This window comes from Hylobates moloch, unplaced genomic scaffold (assembly GCF_009828535.3).
Source record: "Hylobates moloch isolate HMO894 unplaced genomic scaffold, HMol_V3 SCAFFOLD_5, whole genome shotgun sequence".
NCBI classification, from domain to species: Eukaryota; Metazoa; Chordata; class Mammalia; order Primates; family Hylobatidae; genus Hylobates; species Hylobates moloch.
Window position 1 is genome coordinate 151440836 of NW_026652280.1, and position 8808 is coordinate 151449643.

Genomic DNA, 8808 nt, shown 5'->3' on the forward strand with positions numbered 1-8808 from the left:
TAAGCGTCATGTGTTTGTAGGACTAAATAAAATAGCAACCCTGCGGTGGGTCTCCTCCCCCTGGGGCTGGCTTGTCCCTTTATTGGTGTCTGTGCACATATAAACACACAGGCTTCAATTCTGTGTCACTTAGCCCTAAGCCTGTCGGGAAAGGGGCTGGGAAAGATGGAGGAGGGGCCAAAGCATGCACAGGGACCCACTGCTCTTCCCGGTGTGACAAGTCATACTCAGTCTTTGCAAGGCAGCTCCCTGAAGTAGTGAGATGTGTGTCTCCCAGACAGGACCCCAAAGAGAAAATACAGAGGAGAATGTGCCACAAAGGACAGACCACAAAAGTAAAGAATCAAACTATATTTCACAATTCATTTCCACCTTAGTATTTTAAAGGATGAGATGAAGGTTGTTTGTTATCATTTGCCTTTAAGTGGGCCCTATGCTTTCATTTCTGCAGTTTTGCAAAGATTTTACATATATAAAATATAAGCATTCTATATTTAATATTTTACATATATAAAATATTTTACATTCTATATGTAAAATATTTAAATATATAAATCTTGAGTCGAACTAAAGACTAAAATTATTTTTTGCATATTCTGCTATTTCCTTTAGGCCCTCACATTCTTAGTCCAGTTTCTACAATTGTGAGTGATTTTATCCTGGTACTACTATCTTTTTTATTGTTTTTCAGGATAATTTAAAGATGTCTTCTGAAGATGTAAAGAGTGGAGAAAGATTCACGCAAGCATCTCACCAGGATTCTTGATTTTCTCTCTCTCCTTCTTTTTAGTTGCTGGTTGCGCTTGTCTGAGATGATTCCCAGTCTGTCAGCCCTGGTCAGTAGCTCAGTAAGCACCTTGAGAATAGCTCAGGTAGATCTGTGGGACCCTTCTTAGGAGCAGTGGTTCCTCATGGAGAAACTTGTGAGGGTGTTAGACATTCTACACACCTAAAATTATTTTCAAACAAAAACGATAATTTTCAAATGCTTGACTTTTACCAAAGATCACTGGAAGGCCCAGTCCTAATGTTAGGGGTTTGTTTAAAGTCCTTTTTTATTTTACAATACAGAGCCCCAGTCAATTCCACAATCTCAGCTTCATACCTGGGAATTTTATTTAAAAATCTGTGGTTTGGGGCTTTAATGAATTGGCCTGTGAAAATGAGCTCTAAAGTTCCTCCCACGTACACTCAAAACTCAAGATTGCTCCAAATCTCTAAGTTCTTCCAGCAAAAGATTTCTTGGCATGTATATTCACTTATACTTAGAAATATTCATTCTTTTAATTTATGCCAGAATAACAAAGTGGAAATCCTATTTCAAAATGCTCTTTGTTTTTTTTGTGTGTTTCTGTAGTTCTGCTTTCTGGGGTAGACTAGTAAAATGGTAGCTTCCAGCATTTTGTCCCTGGGGCCTTATTTATAGGGCCACTCAAATTTAAATAAAAGTAGCAAATAATTTAGCTAAGTGGAATAAGTATAATAATTATAGCAGTAGGCATAGCACATCAGCATTATGCCAACATTCTAGACTCTTTAGTTGATGTCATTAAATGGAAAAGAAACTTGGATTAAATGAGTGTGCTGCTCACCTTCCCAAGTTCTGTTATTTCAAACCTATGAGCTAGCCTTGCAGTTCATTATAAATCAACAGTAACAATTGCATTCTAAATTACTCCCTGATATTATTTTCTAGTTGTGTATCAGCCTGTCTCCTAGGGGTTTTCATTTCCTTGAAGACATACCAGTGCCCCGGAGCGCATGTGTATATCTACCATTTCTCTATGTGAGAAGGTAAAAAAATTTCCTTAAGCAGTGATTTTCCAGCCAGAATATACATTAGATTTTCATGGGACACTTTTATAAATGACTCAACCCTTTTCCCCACCCCAGAGATTCAGATTTAATTCGTTTTAGATGGATCTACGCATCAGTATATATATTTTTAACTTTTCACTTGATTCTTCTCTGTAGCCAAGGTTGAGAACCGCTGCTCTAAATCGTCATATAATCCATGCTGGCCACATTACACTCAAGGTCCCTAGGTACCAGGCATATTATCATAATAGGTATTTTCCATTTTAATGTATAATGGAGCCATTCAATGATCAAAAATACACTGGGCCAGATAGAAGAACTGGTCCCTTGATCAGAAGCATCAGCACATCAGCATCACCTGGAAATTGTTCCCAGCCTTTGTCTCCTACCTACTAAATTAGAAACTCTAGGTGGGGTCCAGTAATCCACAGCTTAACAAGCCCTCCAGGTAATACTGATGTACACTGATGTCTGAAAACTGCTGTCATGGACTATTGATTGTATTGAGGATTAGTCTCAGTTGGAAAGCCAACTACAGAGGCATTTTGAACTTTCTTTCTCTGCCTGTGTCTCTGTCTTTTCCTGTCTTCTGATTTATCTGTCTTTCTTTCTCTAGTAAATGGCACTCAATATAACAGTAGTGAAGTCAATCTTAAACTTATTTTTATTGTGATTGTATTGATACATGCACGAAGTCCCTCTGCCCTACTCCCTATTCAAGGATATTACTCACTGCACATCATAAATCTCCATCATCTGTCTTAAAGTTTTACGAGTAGATTTCATCTACATTATATTCAAGTTCATTTATTACTGAGCTGTATTACCGTGGAGCTCTAACAGTATTTGTTTCCTGATTTCAAACTCAATGCTACAGAGCACTTTGAATACATCACACCTTATGGGAAAGATAGTAAACTTATTAATCCCATTAAAAAATTAGTTTTGTACAATGTGCTAAATGGTATTGCATTGGATTACTTTTATATTTAACACACTCCATCAAAACATCCCATAATGTAATTCTACAATCTGCATGTGAATTTAACTGTGAAATTCAGTATTGTGATATTTTGAATAAGTGAATTCTTTCTCTGCAAATACTATGTTGATAAAATTACTTGTGTGTTCACCTGAAATGGTTTGTTTCCTGTTTCTTCATTATTAAAACATAAATCAATCATATGTTTACAGATACATCTGAATGGTTCTTTGTAAATAAGACTCAACTTTTAAAATCTCTGTGTTCTTCCCTTACAATATTTGAACTCCACAGAGCAGAGAAGTTTCACTGGGCTGTATTTTTGAGTACAGTATATGATATACTGACTGTCTACACTCATATGTGTCTTTCACACACATAAGATAATTTCAGGGAGAAAAATTATTATCGCCTATCACCATTTTATAGGTAAGTGAACAAAATCTCAATAAAGTTAAGTGGCTTGTCGAAAAATTAGTCAATCTCGGGTCATCTGACACAAAAATTGGACTTTTTCTTATCATATACACTACTTCTAAGAAGAGGTATCTTAAATAGATACTAAGATATTATATGTGAACATTTACTTGTTTTTGTTTACTTGTAGAAGGGGAAAAAATTAGACTTCCTCAATATATCTGCTATCAGTGAGAAGGGAGTTATATTTCCAGATAATGTCAAAGAACAAAGGAGATTATTAAAATAGTTCAAAAGAAAAATAGGCAATCAAAGGAAATGTAGGTAGAATTAGGTTTTCTGCTTGTACTTCTTGAGTTAAGCCTTTTCTAAGAGTGTTGTAAATTTAAAGTACAGTTGAGTTCCTTAATCCTTCTAAGATCAATAATTTTGCCAAAATTATTGCCTTTGGAAAAATGATTGTTTGAGAAAAGAAAAGAAAGCCTTAAGGAAGATTCATCTAGTAAGTGAAATATTCCAACAGACTCAAGGACAGCCCAGGAGAGGCTGCTTCTGACCTTGGGTAATACTTCCTCTCTGTTTTCTGTACCATTTGATTATGTCATTTAAAAAATAATTCCCTGACACTATGGCCAGCAGCAAGAGGTACAAGAGAACAGGGAATAAATACAGCTGGAATTCTTTAAAAGTTGCTCTGAAACTCACCCCTCTTTTTTTTTTCCTTTGCTTTTTTGTTCTTTATTCTAATAGCATGCCCTGTGACAGGGAAACTAAGCTCTTCAAAATAATTGGAACTAAATCTGTAAGATAAAATGCTGGAATTTGCAAAGGCACATGCCTTTTGTAGTTTTTTCCAGAAGGCTCAAGGTGTTCAATAATCTGCAGAACTCAACAATAGTTTGGAAAGTTGAAATACCCTCATTTTTAATTAGGGAAAATGCCGTACACAAGATTCTTGGAACAGAGAAGCCGGTGTCTAAATCTTGCTGCTTTGTCATATGTTTCCTGGTCTTTATTAAATATCTACTTGTAATTAAATATTATATTAGGGACCCATAAATTATGCGAGGAATCTCACAGTTGTTCAGGAGATTGGTACTAATGAGACACAGAGAGTTTCAAACTGGTGTAAATGTACCTCCCAAGGAAGATGAAGCTTTTCATGGGATTCACTGGCAAGGCTAGTTTGCAGATGCTTAACCTCCATATGCACTTTATCTTAAAATGGACTTGAGAACTAGCCTGCAGTCAATGTTTTTTGTCAGTCCCCCACTTCTTTTCACAATAGAGGCCAAGTCTTCATTCACTTACCAAGTTTACTGTGATACAATGAGCCCTAGAAATACACAAATCAGACAAAGGAGCAATGTGAAATGTGGCATAGGGGAGGACTTTCCTTCCTGGAAATGACTGGGTAACAAATCTCTCTGCAAATCAGGTGGCTTTCAATTCTTTGTTTACAACAAAATTAAATGAAGATGTGATTGAATCGCCAACTGATAAGTCATTGAAATATTTTTGGTATATTATCAGCCTGTAAATTTTGGCAAATCGGAAGGAGTTCAAATAGGAACATTGTTGTACAATATAACAAAATGACTTCCATTCCCATCCACTTATTTATGTGACATGCATAATTACTATATATTTGTATCTATGAAAATAACATAGAAAGTGGAATAGAACTGATGTTGAACACTGTTATTCCAGCAGTAAATAATATTCGTTTGCAGACATACAAATTAAAAACAGAAATCACTGTCTTAGATGCATTTTTGCTTTTACTTTTTATGTGTAATATTTGCCAAAATTTATAGTATAAATGTTGTTTTGATTAAATGTGTATTACTAATAATTGCAATGATAGCTCAGTCCAGGAGAGATTTAACACATAGAGTCTTATGGTCACAAGAAATTTTTTAAATTAAAATTTAATTTACATAATAATTTAATGGCAGATAATTATGACAGAGTGAGAAGTAAAAGACTTTCAAGTATAAAAATATACCGAAGTAGCACAAAAATCTGTGGGCAAAGTGGAACGGAAATGTAAGTATAAGAAAATAAAAAACATGAGATTTTTCTAACACTAAAGTAGAGCTTAGCAACGTATTTTTGAAAATGGATGTCTTAGGTCAGGCTCCCCCAGAAACACTCTGGATTAGAGGTTCGTGTGCAGAAGGGTTATTGGAGCATGCCCTGGGAACAACACTGTAGAGAACTGAAGAAGCAGAAATGGGCCAGGATACAAGATGGATAGAGATGTAGTTGCCACAGAGGTGCAGCTCATCAAAGGGGAGCTCTCGAGGTGCGATTGCCAAATGCAGATGAAGGACCAGGCCTCTAAGTCCCCACAATAGGACAGTCGCTTGATGTTGGCTTCCTACTCAGGAGCAAGCATAATCTTGGTCTGGGTGGTACCTTCAGTGAAAAGCAATTCCTGTGGAGAAACTCAGATTAGCGTACCCCACCCCAGGCTGCGGGAGGGTGATCGCATCCACTGTGAAGAGACTATCAGGGTGGCACTCCACTGCATCCACGACATGGATAAAGGTGATATGGAATTGCTATGGCATTTTCATTTCTTTGGATACATGTAGAAAAAAGATACAACAATTTCATATTCAAGTGTCTTGTTTCATAAAATAATAGAAGTTATATCTGTAACTACTTAAATATATAAAAATGTTTACATGTCAATATAAAAATATATGAGGGCATATTGTTTTTCAAAACCCTTTCAGAGGTATGTGAACAGAAATATTGGGAGTCCACTAGTGTAAAGGACAAGATGAATAGCTGAGGGCCATGTTTCTTGTGGCCTGGCAGTCATCCCGAGTCAGTAACCAAAATTTTGATTAATGTACAAAATGTGTTTTGTCTGCATACTACTAAAGTGATGTCGGCCAGTAAAATAAATAAGTGGGTTATCCAGCTTGGTGTTGCTCTAAGGAAGAAGAGTCCTAGCATAACGTCTAGCTGTTTCTAGGAAAGGAAGCGGGCCCCTCTGGTGTGCCTGAGTACACCATCAGGGCATGATATGGTTTGGTTCTATGTCCCCACCCAAATCTCCTCTCTAATTGTAATCCCCACATGTTGAAGGTGGGGCCTGGTGGGAGGTTATTGGATCATGGGAGTGGTTTCTAATGGTTTAGAACCATCCCCCTAATGCTGTCTCATAATGGGTTCTCATGAGATCTGGTAGTTTAAAAGTGTGTGGCAGCTTCCCCCTTGCTCTCTCTCTCTCCTGCCACCAGGTAAGATGTGCCTTGCTTCCTCTTCACCTTCTGCCATGATTGTACATTTCCCGAGGCTTCCTCAGTCATGCAGAACTGTGAGTCAATTAAACCTCTTTTCCTTATAAATTACCCAGTCTCAGGTAGTTCTTTATAGCAGTGTGTAAACGGACTAATACAGGGCAGTTAACAGTTGCATTCAAACAAAATCTCACTGCTAATGAGCAGGGATTCGCTAATTTTTCCTGTAAAGAACCAGGTTGTAAATATTAAATATTTTAGGCTTTGTGGGATATAAAGTTGCAAATATTCAACGCTGCCATTTTAGGATGAAAGTCGCCATAGACAATACTTACAAGAATTGGAATTGGTATGGGTGTGTTCCAATAAAACTTTATTTACAAAGAGAGGCAAAGTGTCAGATTTGGCCTCAGGACTGTGCTCTGCAGACCTCTTCTAAAGCGCCTTCAACTTAATAAATAGTTCTGTAACTATGAAGGATAATCCTCATTCTGCCACAGAAATTTTAATTTCCAAAAATGTGCCTTAAACACAAATATTTGGAAAGAACTGGAGTAAGGAACTAATGACCTTTAATCTTTCAGTGGAATGGATGATTTATTAGAATTTGCCTCTCCTTTTGAGACTATTATTTTAAAAGCTTCATTTTAGTCAGGTTTTCAATCCTTCCTTTCCATTCCCATCTTCTCTGTTACATCTGTTAGAATGCAAATGTGAGATGTTGTGACGAAGGGAAAGATAACTTTAGAATTCTGACAATTACATTTCATGTTAACACAGGCTGACTTGTTCTTCAATAGAACAGTATTAGCCCCACAAGAGAAGAGATGTGATCTGTTCTGGTCCACATGCAATCCCCTGTGCCAAGAGCCGTGTCTGGCACACAGTACATGCTCAATAAATATATAGAAATGAATGAATACCTGAATTAACATACAGACTGGGGGAGCATTGTTATATGCTGTTCTAAACATTTTTAAGCCCAGATTTGAATGATGCCGATAGCATGCATGGAGTATCCGACTTTGTTGGCTGAAGAGAAAAACTAATAATTTTCATAATACGTTAGAGTTGGTAGGGACATCAGATATCACACATTCTACCTGTTCCCCTTTATGTATCAGATTGAGAAAGCAGAGAACAAGAGGGTCTGAGGAGTGGGTTACACACTGATTAGGGACAAAAACGGAACTGGAAGTTCTATCTTTAGTCTAGAGCTTGTTTCACTTCAAAATGCTGTTTCTCATTAGTCAGATTTTCTTTTCAGAGACACAGAATCCTAATTTCTAATCAAACTTACTCTCTAAAACTCAGTGTTTTTTTTTCTGTTTGCTGTTTGTTTTTTTTTTAGAACAGCTAATTTTGTTCTTGCTTTGCAAACATGGAAACACAAGTTTTCAAATGCAGTATAAAGTGAAACATTTTGGTTGTCTGGATCTTAGAGGTCACTGAAATTGGTCATTGCCCTTTTATAATCCCCACCGAGACTGTCAAGATCAGTTAGAGATAGACAGTGGTTATTTTGTACACACACATACACACACCCGTGCATGCACACACACACACCCGTGTCATTAACTTAAAGAAAAGAAAATCTCTGAGAATGAATGGAAACTCTTCCCACTGAACTAATCATAATGTTAATGGCTCCCTACTTAGCACTGAACTCTCCAGTAAAACCCAACAAATTACAAACCTATCTAAGCATACACAAATTGGCTTAACAAACTCAAATCTAAATTCCTGCATATTAACGGTATTGGTTGTATATTAGAATTTTCCTGAAGAGATTTTTTTTAAATCTCGGGGGGTAGAAGTTGGGTATAAGAACAACAAAAAAATCTTCCCAGGTGATTGATACATGCAGCTAAACTGTCCCAACACTGACTTCAAGTTTGAATAGCTACTGTGATTAAAAAGTAGACCTAAATGTTATTTCACAAGCCAATTTAAATCAGTATAACACTCCTTAACCCATTATGCTTTACTCTTTTACTCTTTACTTTTCCTCTTTTTCTCCTTTACTCTTTAAACCTCAGAATGCTATGAGGAAGGCACTATTAGCCCATTTTATAGATGATAAAATTGAGGCACAGAAAAGTGAAGTAACATATTCAAGACACAGGGCAAGGGAATATGACAGCTGATATTCAGATCAGGCAAAGTGGCTCCATCTGGAACAGGAGTTCTTGAAGTTTGGTCTGTGTAAGACTGAAGGGCTTAGTAGGATAGAATTTGCTGGGCCCTAGAATTTCTGATTCAATAGGGCTGAAAGCCACCTGTAATTCTGTATTTCTAACAAGTTTCCGTGTGATGTTGATGTCGCTACAATAG

General features: G+C 36.8%; 1 protein-coding gene across 4 annotated transcripts in view; it reads left to right on the forward strand.

Annotated features, from left to right (window-relative positions):
• ERICH3 (glutamate rich 3) overlaps positions 1-3003 on the forward strand; it is a 105761-nt gene extending 102758 nt beyond the window's left edge. For all 4 annotated transcript variants that reach the window (XM_032155572.2, XM_032155573.2, XM_058439664.1 and 1 more), the window contains one exon: positions 692-3003. The gene's annotated coding sequence lies outside the window, so the exon portion shown is untranslated. The remainder of the gene's footprint in view (positions 1-691) is intronic.
• Positions 3004-8808: the final 5805 nt, after the last annotated feature.